General features: G+C 34.0%; 1 long non-coding RNA gene across 1 annotated transcript in view; it reads right to left on the reverse strand.

Moving 5' to 3' along the window:
• Window positions 1–19,778, reverse strand: part of LOC139864978 (uncharacterized) — a 31,663-nt gene extending 11,885 nt beyond the window's left edge. The window contains exon 1 of the long non-coding RNA XR_011764567.1: window positions 19,515–19,778. This is a non-coding gene — a long non-coding RNA (uncharacterized lncRNA). The remainder of the gene's footprint in view (window positions 1–19,514) is intronic.
• Between the last annotated feature and the right edge of the window lie 6,162 nt (window positions 19,779–25,940).

The raw sequence follows: 25,940 nt of genomic DNA on the forward strand, positions 1-25,940 counted from the left end.
AACCGAGGGGTCTTAACATGCTTGCTCAACGTAAAGGAGGGGTTTAAGGATCTTAGAACGTGGCTCTCCGGTCCGGCTACCGTGAATAACCCTGGCCGACATGATGATGTCGGCGGGGTGGCCAAGTGATTAAGTCCACCTTCGATGACGTCCGTCGATCAGAAGGCCCCAAGCAAGGTTGTAGGTACCAGTTAATAAAGAACTCACCTGTTAACCTTTAGAAGATGATAGAGGATGTAAGTTACGTAGGATGTGTGGTAGAAGATGGCTACGTAACGTGGTCTATTGCTAACGACGATTAGGGTTTGTATTTATAGGCAAACCCTAATTCTAGAACCGTCATAGGATAGTGATAATCGTTTCCATAACCATCTCCCCCGAATCACGGATATAATTATGGAAAAGATATTTGCTCAACCGCCGTAAAGGGACCAGATACGGATCCGCATGCCGCATGACGCATGAGAGCACCCCGCATACGCACCATAGCGCATGCCCGTGTGTATGTTACATGCGCATGCGGGCTGCGGTATCATTACTACTTCTTTTTAATAGTATTTATGTAGCTACTACGTATACAATGTGTTTAAGGTCTAAGTTAGAACTATATATTATTAAAACTAACACCACCTCATCTTATTTGTGAATCATTTAATATCTATGTTTGAACTATTTATGTTTAAATTATTTATACTAAATATAATTTTATTTAAAAGTCAATGTTGATCAAAGTCCGTCTCGACCCTGGTTTTGACCGGCTCGACCTTTCAAGGTCCAGACCGACTTGTCTTCGTCTCGCGTATTTTTCAACCTTGGGTCTAACTAAATTACTTGATTTGGATGTCTGAGTTATTATTTAGTGAGATAATTGCGGATTTGGATATTCAGTTACTCTTAACGTTTTCGTAATGAGCTCTTGAAAACAATAGAACTAACTAATTACTAATTTAATGCACTTTAGAGTAAACTAGTTTACGAACCCTCGCTTCGCGCCGGGGGTTCGGTTTTCAATGTATTTTAGTGCGTTTAGTTTGTAAAATTATTTTGTGGCTAACGATGATGTCGTTGAAGCGCAACTCGAGTCGAACTAAAAGGTATAATCCGTGAAAGATTTAAATGTTATTTTAAATTAACAATATATGTGCATCTCCGCGTTTCGCTATGGAATTGTCGACTTTTAGAAATTTAACGCAAAATCAACGTGTACGAAAAGTACCTCAAATATTTAGCGTTTTTTTAAAAAGAGTCCATTTTGCGTATAGTTAGTGACATTGTGTTCCTAAAATTATTTCGAGTTTAACGATGGTGTCGGAAAAATTTAACTCGTTGCGAGCGAGAAGATATGACCCGTTGAATATTTGGGTGGAGTTTAGTTAAGATTTTTTATGAAAATGGTTATTTGACACTTTACCCCCCTGTTTGGGGGGCCGGTTTTAATTTTTGAACAAAGTTTGGGGGTTTTCTGGAAAAAGGAAAAAAAAAGGTGAAAACAAAAAAAAATAAAAAAAATAAAAAAAGGTGAAAAAACGAAATATATTATATAATATTATTATAGTTATAATAACGGGGAGGCGAGTCGGGTCGGGTCGGGGTAAGGGGGTAGGGTTGGGGGGGTGGGGGGGGGGGGTTTGTATTTTCTCGAGGGTGTGGGGTTTTTTAGTAAAATTGAGGAGGGGCCGATTCGTACGTTGTATAAAGTTCGGGGTCCTTAGTGGTTTTTTTAGTAAAATTGAGGAGGGGCCGATTCGTACGTTGTATAAAGTTCGGGGTCCTTAGTGTGAGATTGAGATAGTCCAAATAGTACTATTCATTTGGATTATTTCAATTAGATGTATAGTATAATATAATAATAATACGTAGTAATAATAACATATGAGTAACTACTAAACATGACGATTGTATGATCATGTCACAACTTTATCTCGTAATATCACACGATAGTATCCATAGTTAAAAGGCCAACAGTAACAAACATTTTTTTAAAATGCAGTTGTTGAGGTGTAGGCTTCGCTGTTAAGCTAAATAAAACGGCAGAGGTGTGCTTGGTGGTTAAGTAACCCTAATTTAAATGGGCCGGATCTAGAATTAATTAGACTAGGGCTTATCTAATTCATAGTCTATATAAATAGTCTCTCATATGTACTTGCTTTGTATCACCTCCAAATTAATAATAATACTCTCTAGTTCCAAAGTGGATGTAGGTTTCACATCGAAACTGAACCACTATAATTTCTTGTGTCGTTATTTTCTTTCTTGTGTTTATCATATTCGGCTACTGTGATTGTGTGTGTGATTACTAAATCAATTAGGGTTGTTACTCTGATCAAAGGCAGGTCTAGCCTTAACAACTGGTATCTAGAGCCTCAGATTTAACCCTAGCCGTCACCAACAGCTACTGCAGTTGCAATCAAGGTGCAGCCGTCACCTTCTATGATTGTTGCTGCTGTTCGATTAAGCAGATTGCAGGTTTGCTGGTGCTATTTTTTTTTTCCAGAACAGATCTGCTACTATTAAGGTGCAGCCGTCACCTAGGTATGCTGCAGATTGCAAGTTCTAAACCCTAGCCGTCAAAGGTTCAAGCCTGTAGATCTGCTGTTGTTTTTTTTTTCAAAGGTTCATCACAGCTGCTGCTATTTCACAAGTGTGTTTTGCTGCTGTCCATCAGATCTGATAAAGCTTTTACAATGGCAGAAGAAGGAAAAAATTAAAATGGACAAGTTTGACGGGCAAGATTTTGGGTGGTGGAAGATGCAGGTTGAAGACTTGTTATGTCAGAAGGATCTAATCGATGTCTTGAATGAGAATAAACCAGAAAGATTGAAAGACAACGAGTGGAAGACGCTTGACAGGAAAGCCCTAGCAGTTGTCAGACTCACGTTGACAAAAAGTGTTGCCTTTAACATTGTGAATGAAACCACAACACGTAGTTTGATGAGGACCTTATCGAATATGTATGAGAAGCCGTCTGCTTTTAACAAGGTGTTTTTAATCAGACACAGTTGGTAAACACCAGGTTGAAAGTAGGTGCTTCGGTAACAAACCATATCAATAACTTCAACAATATTATCTCTCGGTTATTGTTTGTTAATATCAAGTTTCGATGACGAAGTTAAAGCTCTTTTATTGTTATCCTCGTTACCTGAAAGCTGGTCAGGATCAGTCACAGCTATCAGTGGATCCACAGAGTCCTCAAAGCTCAAGTTTGAGGGCATTCGTGATTTTATTCTTGGTGAGGACATAAGAAGAAAGAGCTCAGGAGAACCATTAGGAAACTTGCTTAGCACAGAAGAGAGGGGTAGGAGAAAAGGCAGAAGTAACACCACCAGGGGCAGGTCAAAGTCAAGAAGAAGGAGTGTGTCGAGAACAAGGAATGATATTAAATGTTGAAATTGTCAGGAGACTGGGCATTTCCGAAACCAGTGCACTAAGCCAACAACATCATCAAAGGAAAAGGAAGTCAATGTAGGAGCTGCAACAGATGACTATGATAATGTCCTTGTGTGTTGCATTGAGAACGCAATCGATTCTTGAGTTATGAACTCATGAGCATCGTTTCATGCTACTCCAAGTTCTCACTTGATGAAGAATTTGCGAACAAGTAATCTTGGTAAAGTTCGCTTGGCTAATGATCATTTGCTTGACATCACAGGGATTGAAGATTTAGAGCTGAAGACTTCTTTGGGCACTAACTGGACCTTGAAAAACGTCCGAGTTATTCCTGGCCTAAAGAAGAAACTAATCTCTATTGGACAACTTGACGATCAAGGATATAGTGTGCTATTTGGTGAAGGTCAGTGGAATGTAATAAAGGAGAACTTAGTAATAGCCAAGGGTAAGAAGAGAGGCACTCTTTATATGGTAGAAGTTCCAGCTAATGAAGTAAATGCAGTTTCCAATGATCGAAGCTTAACCAGTCAGTGGCACCAACGGTTAGGTCACATGAGTGACAAAGGAATGAGATTGCTAGTGTCTAATGGTAAAATTCCTGTTCTGAAGAGAGTTGAATCAGACTTTTGCGAGTCATGCGTTCTAGGAAAGAAGAAGAAAGTCACCTTTGCAAAAGCAGGCAGAACTTTAAAAGCTCAGAAGTTGGAGCTGGTACACACGGATGTGTTCGGGAATACTCCTGTTTCTTCATTGGGAGGAGCACGCTATTATGTTGCTTTCATCGATGATTCGACACACAAGGTATGAGTTTATTTTCTTAATAATAAATCTGATGTATTTGAAGCTTTTAAGAAATGAAAATCTGCGGTTGAATTATCTTCTGATTTGAAGGTAAAATGCTTGAAGTCGGATAATGGAGGAGAATACATCAGCACCAAATTCGTTAACTATTGTGCTGATCATGGCATTCAGATGATCAAGACGGTTCCAGGTACTCCACAGCAAAACGGAGTTGCAGAAAGGATGAATCGTACTTTAAATGAGAAAGCACGTAGCATGAGACTTAATTGCGGCCTACCAAAGACTCTATGGGCTGATGCAGTAAGCACTGCCGCTTATTTGATCAACCGTTCTCCATCAGCTCCACTTGATTTCAAAATACCCGAAGAAGAATGGAGAGGAAAAGCAGTCAGTTATTAGCATCTAAAAATCTTTGGATGTAGTGCATATGATATTAATAAAGATGGTGACAAACTCGATGCAAAAGCAAAGAAGTACGTGTTCATTGGTTATGGGGGAAGTGACATGGGTTACAGGTTATGGGATAACAAGGGAAAACATGTTATCAGAAGTAAACATGTCACCTTCAATGAAGCAGAATTGTACAAGGATTTCAACTCAATACCAAAAGGAAAAGAATCAGTTGAATTTGAGGTTGATAGAGAGACAACTAGAGAAGATGAAAGAGAAACTCTAAAGAATGAAACTGAAGTTCCAGTGGGAGGTCCTAACAATGATAGCTCGGATTCAGGTGATGAGCAACCCCAACAACCCCCACCACCACCTGACCAGTCTAATTGGGTCAGGCGATCTACAAGAGTCACAAGACAGCCATATAAATTTAGTCCAACAGTAAACTATCTTCTTCTGACAGAAAATGGTGAACCGGAATGTTATTCTGAGGCAATGAAGGTGAAAGATTCGTTCCAGTGGGAGCAGACTATGCAAAGCGAGATGTATCTTTATTGAAAAATCAAACTTAGAAGTTGACCAAGTTACCACCAGGAAAAAGGGTCATACAGAATAAATGGGTTTTCAGAGTCAAGGATGAAGGGGATGGTTCTAAACGATACAAAGCAATATTAGTTGTCAAAGGATTTCAACAAAAGAAAGGAGTCGACTATGCTGAAATCTTTTCTCCAGTAGTGAAGATGACGACTATCAGATTGGTTCCAAGTATGGTGGCAATCGAGAAGTTACACTTAGAACAGTTGGATGTTAAAACAACCTTTCTGCATGGCGACATTGAAGAAGACATTTATATGTCTCAACCTGAGGGATTTTGTGTCAAAGGAAAGGAGAGTCTTGTGTGTAATCTAAAGAGAAGCTTGTATGGTTTGAAACAAGCTCACAGACAGTGGTACTTGAAATTTGATAATTTCATGGAGAAGACGGGATTCGTAAGAAGTTCTACAGATCATTGTTATTTGAAGAAGTTCAAGAGCTCCTATATTATATTGCTTCTTTATTTATGTCGATGATATGTTAATGTTAATTGCAGGTTCTGATATGGTTAAAATACGCAATTTGAAGAAGCAATTATCTAGAGAATTTGAAATGAAGGATCTCGGGCCAGCTAAGCAGATTCTCGGTATGAGTATATGCAGGAATAAAGATGGGTCAGTTTCTTTATCTCATGAAAAGTATATTCGCAAGGTTCTTGAAAAGTTCAGAATAGATGGTGAGTCTACAAAGCCAAGAAACACACTGTTGGGAAGTCATCTAAAGCTTTATAAACATCAGTCTCCTAAAACTGAAGTAGAAAAAGCAGAAATGGCTAAAGTTCCTTATGCATCCGCCGTAGATAGTCTAATGTACGCTATGGTGTGCACAAGGCCTAATATAGCACATGCAGTTGGGATGGTTAGTCGATTTATGTTAGCTCCAGGGAAAGAACATTAGGAAGCAATGAAGAGGATATTGCGGTATTTAAAGGGTACTTCCAAAGTTGGGTTATGTTTCAAGGGCAGTGATACTACTCTCAGGGGTTATTCTGATGCAGATCTAGGTAGATGCAATAACACATTCAAGAGCACCACCACCGGATATGTATTTACTATAGGAGGAACGACAGTGAGTTGGATGTTTAGGCTTCAAAAGAGCGTGGCTCTATCTACTACTGAAGCAGAACACATGGCTTTGACTGAAGCCAGTAAAGAACTAGTATGGTTGAAGACATTCATGAAAGAACTGGGTAGCAAACAGACAGAATACGTTTTATATTGTGATAATGAGAGCGCAGTCAAATTAGCGAAGAATCCAGTCTATCATGCTAAGACGAAGCATTTTGGCATGAAATATCACTTTATCAGAGAACGGATAAGCAATGAAACATTTAATCCGGAGAGCATTCCAGGTACAAAGAATCCAGCAGATATGTTTACTAAACCAGTAACGCTGGATAAGTTGAAGCTGTGCATAGCTTCAACAGGCCTTCAGGAACATTGAAGAGAAGGCGAGAACTAGAGAGAGTAGAGACGAGCAAAGTCTTGCAGAGCAGAAGTACAAGAGTACAGATCAATGGTATTCGAAGCCTCCAAGTGGGAGATTGTTGAGGTGTAGGCTTCGCTGTTGAGCCAAATAAAACGGCAGAGGTTTGCTTGGTGGTTAAGTTAGGGTATGGCCATCCCTAATTTAAATGGGCCAGATCTAGAATTAATTAGACTAGGGTTTGTCTAATTCGTAGTCTATAAATAGTCTCTCATATGTACTTGCTTTGTATCACCTCCAAATTAATAATAATACTCTCTAGTTCCAAAGTGGATGTAGATTTCACATCGAAACTGAACCACTATAATTTCTTGTGTCGTTATTTTCTTTCTTATGTTTATCATATTCGGCTACTGTTGTGACGACCCGGAAATTTTCGACCAAATTTAAACTTAATCTTTATATAGTTTCGACACGATAAGCAAAGTCTATTAAACCGAGTCTCAAAAGTTTGGAACTGTTTCATGATATCATTTAACCTGTGACTACTTCCGACGATTCACGAACAACTATTTGTAAATAGATATATGTGAATATATACATATATAAATAATAATTGAAGTTATAATTTGATATATTATATGTTATTGATATTAAAAGTTATTTATGTAAACTAAAATAAAAATATGATATTAATATAATAATTATTATTTAAAATATATCTATATTTATATATATATAAATAAAGTATAGTAAATATATATTTTGTGATTTCGAATCTATTTAGTAAATGACAGTAACACTCAATTGTCATTTGATTGGTATTAAGCAAGTTAAAAAAAGAACTTATGTGATTTTAAAATAAACGGTGATCCGAAAATGAGTAATATAAATTTTAGGCTTCTTAAAAATGTATTTAAGAATAATATGTTGAATTTTAAGACTTTTTATTTTTGTTTGGGGGTTGGGAGTGATTAATTAATGTAATTTTTATTTAATAGTTAATGCTCGAAATTTGTACCATAATGACCAAAATAAATAAATATAGTTAATTTAAAAATTTGGGATTTTTTTTGAAGACTTTTATCCGCCACTGATTAACAACAAGGTACGATATAACACTGCATGGGAAAACTGTCGGTAGAAGGTGCCAATTGAATGGCTGCTTAACTGTTTCCTTTTCAATCAAACGATTCCTTGATTGCTCCTTTTAACTAATATATGATTATAATTATTATATTATTATTATTAATTAATATTAACATCATATTACATTTATATATAGAGACAGTTGGCAGGAAACTATCTATCTATCTCATCTGATTTTTTTTTCTATTTTTGATTAACTAACACATAACACAACACCTCATCTCCACTTAGCCACCATGATTCCACCTTCGACTAACCACCCCGGTTAACTACCACCTCCGATCGTCTTCAACTTCGCCACCACTTTGAGCCATCATCACAACCATTAACCTTCACACCATCGCCAATACTTTATCATGTAAACCCACCACTTTTAGTCACCCACACCCTACAATCCCTTTCACCATCTCATCACCATGAACTTCGAACACCACTACCATCCTTCTTCTTTCTTTGTTTTCTTTCCTACGTGAACCAGACAACAATCATGACCACTTTCTGTCTCCTTTCTATTTCGATCCAAGACCTTCATCACCATCCTAGCTCCACCACCAAAGAACGACCGTAATCACCAAACCACCATTTACGAACCACCGTTGGCTTGTACTTATTATTTTTTTTTCTTTCTTGTTCAATACCAAACGAAACCCACAACCTTCCATCACCTTTGAAACACCATCATCCACCATTACACAACCATCGTGAACACCACACTTCACCATCGAACTCCTCTAGTTCTGTTTTCCTATCGTGATTACACCACCACCATCAAGTGCAACCACTATTTTGGCTATAAAAAGTTTCTATTTTCTGTTTTAGTCAAGCCAAGAACCACCATCAAAAACCCATGTAACCCGATAACCCATCAACCAACTAATCTGTTTCTGATTCATCACGCAAACACAACCCTGCTGTGATATGTTTCTGTTCCCATTTTCTTTCAAATAAACCCTTATTAAACTACCGTTATCCTACTTCGTTGCAGTCCCTTTTTCGCGGAAAAAAAAAGAAAAGAAAAGGAACGAATAATATGTTGAAGAAGATGTTGAGTTGTAAAAATTAAAGTGATGTGTTGGTTGTTCTGCATTATCAGACTAACCCCACCATGTTTTATTACCATTAAATGATTAATGAGTCAAGTAGTTAATGGGTTTTAGGAAATGGATTAAAAAAAAAAAACTGATTCGTATTATGTCATTTAGATGTTGGGCCGTTAAGGATGTTAGTTGGGCCGTTGCTTCTTTTCTTCTCTTGGGCCGAAATATGGTTAAGATTTGCTGTTGGGCCAAAACAGATCGTATACGGGTTATATATTTATGAGATGGGTGTATATCAGAAAAGCTGAAGTGGTGCAATGGTTGAGAGGGCTGTTGGGGTTTCGAGAGGTCGCGGATTCAAGTCTCGTATGGGACATTTTTTTTAGAAAAGCTTTTCATGTGGGTATACCTTTCTTTTCATTTTTATTATATTTATTATTATTATCATTATTATTATTATTATTATTATTATTAGAATAGAATTAGAATTAGAATTAGAATTAGAATTAGAATTAGAATTAGAATTATTATTTTCAATATAAGTACCAATATTAGTATTATTATTATTATCATAAAAAGATACAAATTTTTATTTACTATTATTTTACAAAAAGTTATATAATAATATATTTAAAACATATCGCATAACAACATTAATTTTTTTTTCATATAATAAATACTGATTATGTATCCAAAGTATACAAAATAAAAATAGTTAAATAAGTCATTAATAAAACACATAAATTATTAAAATAACAATTAATAATAATGTGTATATTTGTTCGATTACAATTATATGTGTTAATATATGTATATACTTAATATAGGTTCGTGAATCCGATGCCAACCCTACAATTGTTCAATGTCGTCATATGTATTTTTACTACAAAATACAGTATGGTGAGTTTCATTTGATTCCCTTTTACTCTTTATATTTTTGGGCTGAGATTACATGCGCTGCTTTTATAAATGTTTTACGAAATAGACACAAGTAATCGAAACTACATTCTATGGTTGGATTATCGAATCGAATATCACCCTTTTTAGTCTGGTAATCTAAGAATTAGGGAACAGACACCCTAATTGACGCGAACTCTAAAGATAGATCTATCGGGCCCAACAAGCCCCATCCAAAGTACCGGATGCTTTAGTACTTCGAAATTTATATCATGTCCGAAGGAGGATCCCGGAATGATGGGGATATTCTTATATGCATATTGTGAATGTCGGTTACCAGGTGTTCAATCCATATGAATGATATTTTTGTCTCTATGCATGGGACGTATGATTATGAGAAATGGAAGTATGAAATCTTGTGGCCTATTAAAATTATGAAATGATTCTTTATGATAAACTAATGAACTCACCAACCTTTTAGTTGACACTTTAAAGCATGTTTATTCTCAGGTACGAAAGAAATCTTCCGCTGTGCATTTGACCATTTTAAAGATATATTACTTGGAGTCATTCATGACATATTTCAAAAGACGTTGCATTCGAGTCGTTGAGTTTATCAAGATCATTATTAAGTCAATTATAGTTGGATATATTATGAAATGGTATGCATGTCTGTCAACTTTAGATGTAATGAAAGATTGACTTTTCAAAACGAATGCAATGTTTGTAAAATGTATCATATAGAGGTCAAGTACCTCGCGATGTAATCAACTGTTGCGAATCGTTTATAATCGATATGGACTTCGTCCGGATGGATTAGGACGGGTCATCACAGTTGGTATCAGAGCGGTGGTCTTAGTGAACCAGGTCTTGCATTAGTATGTCTAACTGATAGTTGTTAGGATGCATTAGTGAGTCTGGACGTCGACCGTGTCTGCATGTCAAAAGTTTTGCTTATCATTTTGTGTCAAAAATTACCTGCTTATCATTCTTAGAGAATCACTTGCTTATCACTCTTAGTCTAGACACGTTTTACTGCATTGACTGCATGAATAGTGTATAGACAAAATTCATATCTTAGCGTATCTGCTACTTCATATCTTAGCGTATGTGTTACTGTAACTTTGCCTGACAACTTCCGTAGATTCCTCCGTAATTTATGGGATTTTAGTATTATATATGCATATGTAAATTATGTATTGCAGGGTACTAATCTACATCCTATAATCTATTTCTTATCAAAAATCTTTCATCTGATCGTACGAGATGGATCCTGCAACCAGTTCGAGTCCATCAGATTCCGATAACTATTCCGATAGTTATTCCTACAGCTATTCCGACATAGATGTCCACCTAAGCTCCGAAAACAGCGTCATCGGCATGAATCAACCAATCAGCCATTATCAATTAATCTGATGGGTTCGTAGTTGACTTAATTAATGGAAACGCGCAGAAGGCAATCCCTTCCACCAACCGAATTCACCTCTTGACAATGAACCTGAAGCGTTTACCGGCGAACCTGCTCGAGACACCATTTTCAGTCTCATTTCCAGGGTAACTCGACAAGATCATATTCTATCCACAATTCTGAACCTTATTCATCCGTTGGTTCCAACTGACAATCATCCTGGTGTAATAGAAAAAGTTAACGAACTTCGCGCCCGAGTTGTATTCTTGGAAAATATGGTGCAAAACGTACCAGCTTCAGCAACATCACCAGCACCAGCAGTAACATCAACATCAACACCGGCATCACCAACAACCCAAGTTTCAACATCACACACCTCAACATCACAATCTATACCTCAAGCATAATCATCGTTATACATGATGTTCTACATCATTTATCTTCGTTTGACATGGTAATTATGTAATCTCTAATGTTTTAAAGATTATATATTCTTGTTCTAACGATAAATCAAATGAGTTTAATATCATATTAACTCATTAAATCCATGATTACATCTGAAGAAAATATATATGTTTATATATTTTCATAAGGATTGTAATTATAAATTCTTCGTACAAACTGTTAATGGTGAAAATATTTTAACGGGTAGGTAATACCCGATGACTATTTAAATTTCACATTAATAAGTTACATTGTACATTCTTCGAATCTGATTCAACAATCATTTACTATCCTATTTACATCTACCGATATACGAATCCGTTCACCACAGAATAACCATTTTCATTCAAATTCAATTTCATATTTGGATTTTGACTTACCATAATCCAACAAGTGGCATAATGAAGAAATAATGAACACAATAAAAATTGATTAGAAACAGACTAATTTAACAATATGAAATTTTGTTAAGAAACCACGCTAACAAGATCCTAGCTAACTGTTCCTAGCTAACTGTTACTATATGACTATTTCCTTAAAATATACTAGTTTAGGTGGAGCTATTGAACTATTGGACTATTAGACTACTTTTATGGACAATTAAAAATTATTAAAAGAATAGAAAATATTAAATACAACACATTTCGACTTAAAAGATTGTAAATAAATTTCATCTTCTACAATTAAATAATTCCTCAAGTTGCCACTTGATTTCATCTTAAACCTCATTTGTATCTTGACGATTTCAATCTGCGTTCAAACCTTTCATGATTCTTGAAAACACCTCAATCGATAGGATGAATCAACCGCACTTTATCTACGGAAGGAAAGATTTATGCATATAGTTATGCACCTGAGAAACTCTCGACAATTGAGTACAAGTTTAACACGTAGCCGCATCAGATCCTTTGGCATTTATTAACAAAAATAACTTTGCGATCCGTTTTCAAAGTAGCCAATTTTGTCACAGCTCCAGCAAGTCAGCTTCGACCTTTCATTCGAAGTAGCCTTACTATAATCCTGATATATACGATTACCCTTTTGATACCGAAGAATTCTTTTATATTCCACTATATTACCAGCAAATGTACCAGCAACCTCGTTGCTCCTTGGCTCAAATCTCTCTGACAAATCATTATATTTATTCATTGAAACCCTATCATATACTCATCCGCATCTTGTAACGAGAACTGCCATAACAATTACCGGGAATCAGCAATCAGTACTTTGAAAACTCACAGCATATCTACATCAATAGTTATATGTATGACATTTATCTCTTAGAATTATGATCTCTCATTCTAAAATTCTGAAAAGCACTCAGTCACAAATCAATACTCTGAATGTTGAAAAAGCTGAATGAAGCAGCAGAAACCATAGACAACCGTAAATGACCTTAATCATCGGAAGTTTGATGATAAAGAATAATATGTTGGAAAAGCTCAGAAACGTTGGAACTGGAAAATGGATAGAGTTAACCATGAAGGAGACCAAGGACAAATGCAAGGACCATACCCTATATTCAAAGAATCCAGATAATTTTGGATCCGTTGAAATCTTTAGAGAATATCTTGCTCCGAAGTCATGTTAAAATCTTGCGGAAAATTTTTCTCCATCAACCATCGAACTTAGAAATTCCAAAATATCATCATCAATATCTTCGATATTTCTGAGGATATTTTTTCTCGTCCGAAATTATATACCTCTTCGTGCTTCCTGTGTATCGTTATATTGGAAACATTCAATAGAAAATTTAGTACCGAAAAGCAGATTATGTGAAACTATGAAGAAAGCCGTGGACAAATCACAAAGAATAAGTTTGACTTCAAAGAATCTAAATAATTCAGTACCTGCTGAAGTCATTAACGAATACCTTGCTTCTGACTTTAAACTCTTACGGACAAATTTTCTTCATCACCCATCGATATTAGAAATTCTAAGATATCATCATATCTTTCTTTATTAATATCCTCCATATTTCTGAAGATATTTTCATAACTATTCTTTTCTGAAATCATTAATCTCTTCGTGCTATCAGTGTTACATCATATAGAAACTGTTAGTTTCTATATTCTGTAAACTTTCGAGCTTAAAATATGAATGTTATTGAAGTAATGTTGGCAACTGATGCATGAGTTAGTATAATATAATGACACTTGATCAACGTGATTATATTACAGTAAGTCATGCCGAGTTTCTAAATGGAACATAATGATTCACAGATTATAACGTCATCATGTGTCATGTTACATAACTCTTTCATTCTGATTAACTTCTGAACATATCAAGAAAATATATTCTTGATAGTTCTATTCTCAGTGATTCTGGTAATTTGACAAATCAAATCGTGCTATTACGTTCTTTCTCGTTTAGAATATTAAGTTCATTCGAAAACTCCATACTTACGAATTCTGGACCATTACTCGCTTTACTAGAGGTCGAGAGGAGAATAAAAAGGCAAAGAGCTCCTAAATATAAGGGAGAATATAAAGTCCAATAACAATACGGAGATTACAAACCGTGGATATTAATACGAATAGCAATATAAAGACACGGTATAATTAAGAATAGTATCACCCCAAGGTAATAGTAAAAGAAAACAGATTTTTCTGGTGGAAGATTGAAAAGAAGAATGACAGAAATGATAATTAGGAAAATATCAAGGATTAGAACTAGATTAGGCATTTTCAATCTTTTGGGTGTATGAACTAATAAAGAAAGTATAGGAATGATGGGAATAATGGAACGGAAGAGTTGAATTTATAGTGGAAATATCAGACAGAGTAATCGAGGCAGATCACCGTATTTAATTATAGAGATCTTAAATCCCTTACTCGCCGAAGAATCAAATCTTTTAGATTTCGAAGATTTTTTTTTAAATCCCTTGAATTCCGGAATTCAACCAAGACAACGTCAAAAGTTAAGACGCATCTTATTTTCTAAAATCCACCGTGACTACGCCAGAAGTTAAGTCTCTATCTCAATCTTTTGTGACAATTTCACTCGTACGCTTCACATAATTAAATTGTTTTATCTATATTAGTCAATAATGATAAAACTCTATTTATCAACTCATATTCGTCATGAAAACATTTTTATTGTTAGCCATGACCACCTCACTCAAATTTCGGGACGAAATTTCTTTAACGGGTAGGTACTGTGACGACCCGGAAATTTTCGACCAAATTTAAACTTAATCTTTATATAGTTTCGACACGATAAGCAAAGTCTATTAAACCGAGTCTCAAAAGTTTGGAACTGTTTCATGATATCATTTAACCTGTGACTACTTCCGACGATTCACGAACAACTATTTGTAAATAGATATATGTGAATATATACATATATAAATAATAATTGAAATTATAATTTGATATATTATATGTTATTGATATTAAAAGTTATTTATGTAAACTAAAATAAAAATATGATATTAATATAATTATAATTATTATTATTTAAAATATATCTATATTTATATATATATAAATAAAGTATTGTAAATATATATTTTGTGATTTCGAATCTATTTAGTAAACGACAGTAACACTCAATTGTCATTTGATTGGTATTAAGCAAGTTAAAAAAAGAACTTATGTGATTTTAAAATAAACGGTGATCCGAAAATGAGTAATATAAATTTTAGGCTTCTTAAAAATGTATTTAAGAATAATATGTTGAATTTTAAGACTTTTTATTTTTGTTTGGGGGTTGGGAGTGATTAATTAATGTAATTTTTATTTAATAGTTAATGCTCGAAATTTGTACCATAATGACCAAAATAAATAAATATAGTTAATTTAAAAATTTGGGATTTTTTTTGAAGACTTTTATCTGCCACTGATTAACAACAGGGTACGATATAACACTGCATGGGAAAACTGTCGGTAGAAGGTGCCAATTGAATGGCTGCTTAACTGTTTCCTTTTCAATCAAACGATTCCTTGATTGCTCTTTTTAACTAATATATGATTATAATTATTATATTATTATTATTAATTAATATTAACATCATATTACATTTATATATAAAGACAGTTGGCAGGGAACTATCTATCTATCTCATCTGATTTTTTTTCTATTTTTGATTAACTAACACATAACACAACACCTCATCTCCACTTAGCCACCATGATTCCACCTTCGACTAACCACCCCGGTTAACTACCACCTCCGATCGTCTTCAACTTCGCCACCACTTTGAGCCATCATCACAACCATTAACCTCCACACCATCGCCAATACTTTATCATGTAAACCCACCACTTTTAGTCACCCACACCCTACAATCCCTTTCACCATCTCATCACCATGAACTTCGAACACCACTACCATCCTTCTTCTTTCTTTGTTTTCTTTCCTACGTGAACCAGACAACAATCATGACCACTTTCTGTCTCCTTTCTATTTCGATCCAAGACCTTCATCACCATCCTAGCTCCACCACCAAAGAACGACCGTAATCACCAAACCACCATTTACGAACCACCGTTGGCTTGTACTTATTATTTTTTTTTCTTTCTTGTTCAATACCAAACGAAACCCACAACCTTCCATCACCTTTGAAACACCATCATCCACCATTACACAACCATCGTGAACACCACACTTCACCATCGAACTCCTCTAGTTCTGTTTTCCTATCGTGATTACACCACCACCATCAAGTGCAACCACTATTTTGGCTATAAAAAGTTTCTATTTTCTGTTTTAGTCAAGCCAAGAACCACCATCAAAAACCCATGTAACCCGATAACCCATCAACCAACTAATCTGTTTCTGATTCATCACGCAAACACAACCCTGCTGCGATATGTTTCTGTTCCCATTTTCTTTCAAATAAACCCTTATTAAACTACCGTTATCCTACTTCGTTGCAGTCCCTTTTTCGCGAAAAAAAAAAGAAAAGAAAAGGAACGAATAATATGTTGAAGAAGATGTTGAGTTGTAAAAATTAAAGTGATGTGTTGGTTGTTCTGCATTACCAGACTAACCCCACCATGTTTTATTACCATTAAATGATTAATGAGTCAAGTAGTTAATGGGTTTTAGGAAATGGATTAAAAAAAAAACTGATTCGTATTATGTCATTTAGATGTTGGGCCGTTAAGGATGTTAGTTGGGCCGTTGCTTCTTTTCTTCTCTTGGGCCGAAATATGGTTAAGATTTGCTGTTGGGCCAAAACAGATCGTATACGGGTTATATATTTATGAGATGGGTGTATGTCAGAAAAGCTGAAGTGGTGCAATGCTGCTGGGGTTTCGAGAGGTCGCGGGTTCAAGTCTCGTATGGGACATTTTTTTTAGAAAAGCTTTTCATGTGGGTATACCTTTCTTTTCATTTTTATTATATTTATTATTATTATTATTATTATTATTATTATTATTATTATTATATATTATTATTATTATTATTATTAGAATAGAATTAGAATTAGAATTAGAATTATTATTTTCAATATAAGTACCAATATTAGTATTATTATTATTATCATAAAAAGATACAAATTTTTATTTACTATTATTTTACAAAAAGTTATATAATAATATATTTAAAACATATCGCATAACAACATTAATTTTTTTTTTTTTATAATAAATACTGATTATGTATCCAAAGTATACAAAATAAAAATAGTTAAATAAGTCATTAATAAAACACATAAATTATTAAAATAACAATTAATAATAATGTGTATATTTGTTCGATTACAATTATATGTGTTAATATATGTATATACTTAATATAGGTTCGTGAATCCGAGGCCAACCCTACAATTGTTCAATGTCGTCATATGTATTTTTACTACAAAATACAGTATGGTGAGTTTCATTTGATTCCCTTTTACTCTTTATATTTTTGGGCTGAGATTACATGCGCTGCTTTTATAAATGTTTTACGAAATAGACACAAGTAATCGAAACTACATTCTATGGTTGGATTATCGAATCGAATATCACCCTTTTTAGTCTGGTAATCTAAGAATTAGGGAACAGACACCCTAATTGACGCGAACTCTAAAGATAGATCTATCGGGCCCAACAAGCCCCATCCAAAGTACCGGATGCTTTAGTACTTCGAAATTTATATCATGTCCGAAAGAGGATCCCGGAATGATGGGGATATTCTTATATGCATATTGTGAATGTCGGTTACCAGGTGTTCAATCCATATGAATGATATTTTTGTCTCTATGCATGGGACGTATGATTATGAGAAATGGAAGTATGAAATCTTGTGGTCTATTAAAATTATGAAATGATTCTTTATGATAAACTAATGAACTCACCAACCTTTTGGTTGACACTTTAAAGCATGTTTATTCTCAGGTACGAAAGAAATCTTCCGCTATGCATTTGACCATTTTAAAGATATATTACTTGGAGTCATTCATGACATATTTCAAAAGACGTTGCATTCGAGTCGTTGAGTTTATCAAGATCATTATTAAGTCAATTATAGTTGGATATATTATGAAATGGTATGCATGTCTGTCAACTTTAGATGTAATGAAAGATTGACTTTTCAAAACGAATGCAATGTTTGTAAAATGTATCATATAGAGATCAAGTACCTCGCGATGTAATCAACTGTTGTGAATCGTTTATAATCGATATGGACTTCGTCCGGATGGATTAGGACGGGTCATCACAACTGTGATTGTGTATGTGATTACTAAATCAATTAGGGTTGTTACTCTGATCAAGGCAGGTCTAGCCTTAACACAACTGCAGTAACAAAACAGTAAGCCATAAAATGCAAAAATAATAAACATAAAGTTATACACAATACATTAAAGCAATACCTTAACAGTTGATGGAGACAGATGAACACACTTTGCATTTTTAACACACCGAAAGATATTAATCAGATTAAGCTTTTGTTGATTCTAATCTGGCTGATTAACATTTCTATCAGCTACTTTAGGATTCGGAAACGAAAAGCAACAATCGATAATGTACAGTTTCCAAAAGAGGAAGCTCACAAGCTTCACCAAAAACAACTCTTTCAATTTAGGAAAACAAGAAAACGGTTCGGTTTCAACTAGCTTAACACGTTCTAACCACAAACTAGCCAACGCACTGAAATTCGCTAACTTACCTAAACTAAACATTCCTTTCAGTGCCAAAGTAATCAATGAATCACTGGATTTTACAGAAGGAAACTCGCGGTATTTCGTTAAGTATTCTGAAGTATCAATACTTAAATTAGGGATATTTTGTGATAAAGCATAACGAAAAACCCTAGCCATTGCATTCTCATCAGTAACTTAAATATTAATACTATCAATTTTAATTGATGAATTACGGTGAGCTATCACATGATCAACAAATCTATCGAAAAGAGAATTGAATAAGAATTTATTTGGGGTAAAAACTTCAATCTTCCCGAAAAGTGAAGAATCGAAATTGAGAACAGGAAGTAAAGTCCAGAGATTTAGCCATCGTTTTGATAAAATTGAAGTTTGAACTGATAATTTGGTGTCGATAAAAGATAAAATGTTTTCTTCTTGGTTGTAATAGGTGTTGCAGAATGAGCTTCGCTTCATCTTTGCTGACTTGGGGTTTTGTGAAAGGGGAAACGGAAGGAGAAATATATATAGAAAGTATATTTAAGAGCACGTGCGTTGTACGAGGATTCTTCCGCAAACAATCTTGAATCTTAAAGTGATATAACAACTAACAATATTATACAGACAATGTCACAAGTACTTTTGTGGGTGAATTCCTTAAGTATGTTTTTTTTACACAAAACACATAACCAAGAGTTGGATAACTTAAACTCTGTTTTGGACAAAACACATAGAGTAAGGAAAATAAAAAGGTAACTATATATCCAAAATAAAAACAATTCAATGGTAACTATATATACAGTAGTTTTAATTTAAACTTACTAATTGCTACAGTATATTGATATATTTAAACATGCTATACTATATACTATTGATCAAGTAATAAAATAAACTTGGGGAAAATAATTACCGTAAAGTCTTTCAAAAATCTCAAGAAGTCCATCAGGCGGTTTCTTGTAAAAATAATTTGCATAATAACGCCATTTGAGATTAGTTAAAGCTGCTTGCATGTGATCCTGAACCCCTAGAACTGTAGAGATATATGTAACTAATTTATGAAATCTCCCACTTGATAACGTGTATAGCATTAACGTTTGACAGATCAAAACACGAGGGTTCAATATAGATAAAATGACACAGAGACGTCACTATTCAAGAAATCCAACATTATTTCATCAAAAATTTGCAGCAGGAAATTGAAAAACCGTATCAAATTCATGGCATCCTCTAAATATCATAACTGACTTTAACATTAAGAGTAACCATAAACTCGAACAACATTCACTCATTTTCTCCTAAAAAAATTCAAGATCGGAAATTGAAAAACCGTATCAAATTCATGGCGTCCTCTAAATATCATTACTGACTTTAACATTAAGAGTAACCATAAACTCGAACAACATTCACTCATTTTCTCCTAAAAAAATTCAATTATACAACTATATAACCATAGAAGCGTGAAAAATCTTAAATTTGGAAGAACATAAATTAATGATAGGTAGTAAACGAATGAACTGCGGGGCGGCACAACTTTCATCCCATTAAGTTCTTTTTATCTGTTGTAGTTAACACTTAACACATTGAAAATGACAACAAAAACTAAATAACGAGCATTATAGCCAGGTCTTTTTTTTTAAGGCTATAACCAGGTTAATATAATGATAAAAATACGCTTTGGGCAGCTTTTATACCATTTGTCTTGATTGATTCATATTATCCATTTTCCTAGTTTAATTAAGATGTAGGTGAGAAACAATACCAGACCATTCAGAGCACTAATAATATATCAGTTAACCAACCCACTTGATGCTTTTTATACTAATATGACAATCTAGCCATATATTTATGATTTCAATTGGATCAGATACATACCTTTAATTGTTCTAGTCTAGTGATGTTGGTTGCAACAGGGCAGTATTTCAACTTCGATCTACTTGCATGAAGGTCTCTCTGAATAACAAAAGTAAGGGCATCATATTGCAATAATCTTGAACTAATGAAAAAGAAAGAATTCATCCGGCCCTAATTTAAAGAAAACGTACATCATATTGCCTAATAACACATTTCGCGTCTACAACACTAATTTCTTCCGCTTTCAAGCTTCAACTGAGTTTCCTTCATGGTTACTATAGAGGTGGCAAAACGGGTGGGTCGGCTAATAGTAAAATATGTATGTGATATCAGTTGAGATCAACCATTTACCCAAGTCGAGCGGACCCATAATTTCGAGTGTTTCTAAAAATAATTAGTTAAACACCTATGATTATAATTTCTATGTTTCAAAAAATATAAGTAAGGGAAAATATTCTTTTGTTCTCATAGGCTAAAAAACACAGGTTAACAATCAACACTGTATCGTGTATTTCCAAATCATAGAACACAAAACCAAATTGCAGCCTACTGGACTAGCAGAAAATTTGGCGTAACTGTTAACTGTGGAACCTATGATTAACACGTAGGAAATTACAACAAGAAAAAACAGTCGAATCACAACAAAGGAAACTTTGTAGCATGCTTAGGGTTGTACTACCTTTTTCATGCATAACATCAAGAAGAGACAACAAGTCCTCTGATTTCTTGGTCTTTCTTTAGACTGAAAAACTAATATAAAAACCAACTAAAAGAGTTTCATAATTACTACTACATTACAATCATAACATTACTAGAGAATCAAAATTCAACAAGTTCAAGTTGAACAAGTTTTTTACATTATGTCGGGTGCAAGAAGGGCAAGTCCACCTGCAAGTGCAACTTCAGTTCCAATAATAATCTTTTGCGATGCTTGCACCGCACTAGGTAAAATCTGCCACGAACGCTGCCCTTGCAGGGTGTTATTTGTTCCAGAAAAAGAAAAGTTTCTTGAATTTCTATTAATAAAAAAATACTTTAATATGGATGAGGTATTCGTTACTGTGCTCCAGTTCAAAAGAAAAACGATAAGACGACGACGTATATTGAAAGCCTCGTCTAGGAATGTAACGCAAGAGAGAAGCATAAAGTTGGTGGGGCCAAGAAATTGTTCGACGATATCTCCGGTGACTTAAATCTGTTGAAAGATGAATTCCTTAAGCTACAGATCGAGTTGGACCGCATAAAATCCGAAGTTGGTAGTAGCCAGCGCTCATGAAGTATGTGTAAGTGAGTAAGATACATATTATACCGAGTATATATATGATAAAAGTTATTTTAAACCTTGGATTAAAAATGCATATTATTGTGTTTGTCTAGTTAGCTAACTATTTCGATTTTTGTTTTAAGGGTTGAAGTTGGACGTTATGGAGAAGATCGACCTAAAAGCTGTCAACCATCAATTTATTCATGATTTTTATTGTTATGTTATGAATTTATGATGATGTTGTATTAAACTTAGCTTGTTTGAAATTAAATTGTTCCTCATGGATAATATGTAATATGATAGTGTTATAACTTTTATTGTGCATGTGTTATTTGTATTGTACATGTGTTATTTGTATTAGTTTGGATGTGTTTGAGTAAAACAGGTTAATGAAGTTGAAGATGGAATGAAAACTATATAACTGGAATGAAGTTGAACAGGTATCTTGTCTTTAATTTCACTCACTTATGCTAGCTGTTTGTTTAGCTCATAGAAGACACATTCTTAATGATATGGTGTGTTTTGATACTCTCTTGTTTTCCATTATTCTAGATTGATTTATTCACTGAAACAGATACGTAATTGGTGCCGTCAGGGTTTGGCTTCCACCAGATCGTTTGTTGGTGGAAGCCAAGCCTGATGGCACTAATTATGTATCTGTTTCAGTGAATAAATCAATCTAGAATCGCGGAAAACAAGAGAGTATCAAAACACACCAGACCATTAAGAATGTGTCTTCTATGAGCTAAACAAACAGCTAGCATAAGTGAAAGAAATTAAAGACAAGATAAATGTTAAACTTCATTCGAGTTATATAGTTTTCATTCCATCTTCAACTTCATTAACCTGTTCAACTCAAATACATCCAAACTAATACAAATAATACATGCACAATACAAATAACACATGCACAATAAAAGTTATAACATCATCATATTACATATTATCCATGAGAAACAAATTAAATTCAAACAAGCTAAGTTTAATACAACATCATCATAAATTCATAACATAATAATAAAAATCATGAATAAATTGATGGTTGACAGCTTTCAGGTCGATCTTCTCCATCAACGTCCAACTTTAACCCTTAAAACAAAAATCGAAATAGTTAGCTAACTAGACAAACACAATAATATGCATTTTTAATCCAAGGTTTGAAAATACCTTTTATCATATATATATACTAGGTATAATATGTATCTTACTCACTTACACATACTTCATGAGCGTTGGCTGCTACCAACTTCGGATTTTATGCGGTCCAACTCGATCTGTAGCTTAAGGAATTCATCTTTCAATAGATTTAAGTCACCAAAGATATCGTCGAACAATTTCTTGGCCCCACCAACTTTATGCTTCTCTCTTGTGTTACATTCCCATACGAGGTTTTCAGTATAAGCCTTCTTATCGTTTTTCTTTTTAACCTGGAGCATAGTAACGAATACCTCATCCATATTAAAGTATTTTTTTTATTAATAGAAATTCAAGAAACTTTTCTTTTTCTGGAGCAAATAACATCCTGTAAGGGCAGCGTTCGTGGCAGATTTTACCTAGTGCGGTGCAAGCATTGCAAAAGATTGTTATTGGAACTAAAGTTGCACTTGCAGGTTGAATTGGTCTTGCACTTGCCCTTCTTGCACCCGACATAATGAAAAAAACTTGTTGAACTTGAACTTGTTGAATTTTGATTCTTTAATAATGTTATAATTGTAATGTAGTAGTAATTATGAAACTCTTTTAGTTGGTTTTTATATTAGTTTTTCAGTCCAAAGATAAAGACCAAGAAATTAGAGGACTTGTTGTCTCTTGTTGATGTTATGCATGAAAAAGGTAGTACAACCCTAAGCATGCTACAAAGTTTCCTTTGTTGTGATTCGACTGTTTTTTCTTGTTGTAATTTCCTAAGCATGAAAAAATGTTGTAATTTCCTACATATATAATAATAATAATGATATGTAAAGAAGACAAAGTTGTACCTGCAAGTTCATGTATGAATCAACAGAGACGAGGAAACCTTTTTACTCCATTCCCCGCTTAAGTTTGACAATTACAGACTTCCCAGTCAAGTTGTTCAAGAAATGCTTAGAGTTTACGGGTACAGTCTGCAATGCATAAACAATTTAGCTCCAATATTGCAGCCATACAATAATTTTTTCAACATTTATAGAAAAAAAAATATATATATATATATATATATAAGGCGGAACGTGAATCCTAAATGCCTAAACTCTACAACACAGTAAACAGTTAATAGTCCAAAATTGTTTAATAATTAAAGTAAAATCCTTAAATATGTAAACTCAAATTCACCGATTAGCCCTAAATTTCGAACTAACAAATATGCCCTAATAAAGCGATAGATATATTGTCAAATCTACATCTACATCTGGACTAAAAAAAACAACAACAACAACAACAACAACAATAATATAATAGTTAGAAGTATAATTCGAAGATAAATAGCATGATTATACAAAAGTTAAACGCAGAAAACATGAATTAAAAGGCCATGTTCAAAAAGGAGAGAATAGCCGATTGCAGCAACTGAGTTTAGGGTTTTGACGATTTTAAAAGGCAACAAAAGGAAGGGAGTGTAAATGGGTGGAAAGTATTACTCGTACTACATTATTTTCCCTCAACTACTAGTTATATATCATTTTCACACCCTCTAGTTTTGAAATATACATTTACATACCTCTGCAAAAACTGTCCAAAAGCTCAAAAAGATTATTAAGGGCAAAATACAGATGGTTCCAATTCGATGTTCAAATTTTTTTTAATTTTTTTATATTGTTCGAGTTACGCATACAATTTTAAGGATGTATGTTGCTTTTGATACAGAGGTATACGTGACTTCTTGATTTGTATATTAAATTGTATTTTATAACTAGTGGCGGATCTAAAATTAATAGTCACTGGTGTCAAAAGTTAAAACCCCCAAATATATTCTATTAGATGTCTTATTTCAATGGTGTTACTCAAAAAAATGTACAATATGCAGTGGTGTTACTAGTTAAAAAACCCAAATTTTTTTCACTACATCGCGTATTTCAGTGGTGTCCCGTACAACCACTGGGTCTAAAGTAGATCCGCCCCTATAATACATTATATTATATTATATTATATTATACATATATCTAATAGACAAAAGTTATTATTAGTAATCAACGGTATTTTCGACTTTTCACCTTTTTTTTTAAATTTTAACTAAATTTCATTTAACCAACAAAGCTCCCACACTTTTTTCAAAAATTTAAATCGACCCCTCAAACAGGGGGTAAAGTGTCAAATAACCATTTTCATAAATAAAAATCTTAAATAAACTCCACCCAAATATTCAACGGGTCATATCTTCTCGTTCGCAACGAGTTAAATTTTTCTGACACCATCGTTAAACTTGAAATAATTTTAGGAACACAATGTCACTAATTATGCGCAAAACGGACGCTTTTTAGAAAACGCTAAATATTTGGGGTACTTTTCATACACGTTGATTTTTCGTTAATTTTTTAAAAAGTCGACAATTCCATAGCGAAACCCGGAGATACACATATATTGTTAATTTAAAATAACATTTAAATTTTTCACGGGTTATACATTTTAGTTCGACTCGAGTTGCGCTTCAACGACGCCATCGTCAGCCACGAAATAATTTTACAAACTAAACGCAATAAAATACATTGAAAACCGAACCTCTGGCGCGAAGCGAGGGTTCGAAAACTAGTTTTTATCATTTATAAAAATAAAGAATTATATTTATTTTATTCTACCTTTGATTTCAATCATTGTTAGACTATTTTTAGTGATGGAATTGATGTGGAAATGTGATTAAGTATATGAGATGATAGTTGTAACGTGACAAATGTGATAGAAAAATATGAAATAGTAATATAAAATAATATTTTCTATTGATCGTTGATGTAGCTCGTGATCTCTTTCGTGATACCATAAATCACACTAAATAGATTAAACCCGTCACACCGGGCTAAAGACGTAATGGGAACACTATGCGGTCACAATCCTCCTATCATGCTGTGTTAAAAGCAATCTTAGTAACAAGATAACTTATAATTGAAAGAAAACGTTGTAGTGCATGAATGATAAGGGTGTGTTGGGTTGGAGGTTTTGAGTGATAGAGAATTGGAAAGGAAATGAATACACATGCTTGGTTAAATTAAATGAGAATAGACATTCCTTACTAATGACTAATGAAACATT

This window comes from Rutidosis leptorrhynchoides, chromosome 8 (genome assembly GCF_046630445.1).
Source record: "Rutidosis leptorrhynchoides isolate AG116_Rl617_1_P2 chromosome 8, CSIRO_AGI_Rlap_v1, whole genome shotgun sequence".
Taxonomy (NCBI): Eukaryota; Viridiplantae; Streptophyta; class Magnoliopsida; order Asterales; family Asteraceae; genus Rutidosis; species Rutidosis leptorrhynchoides.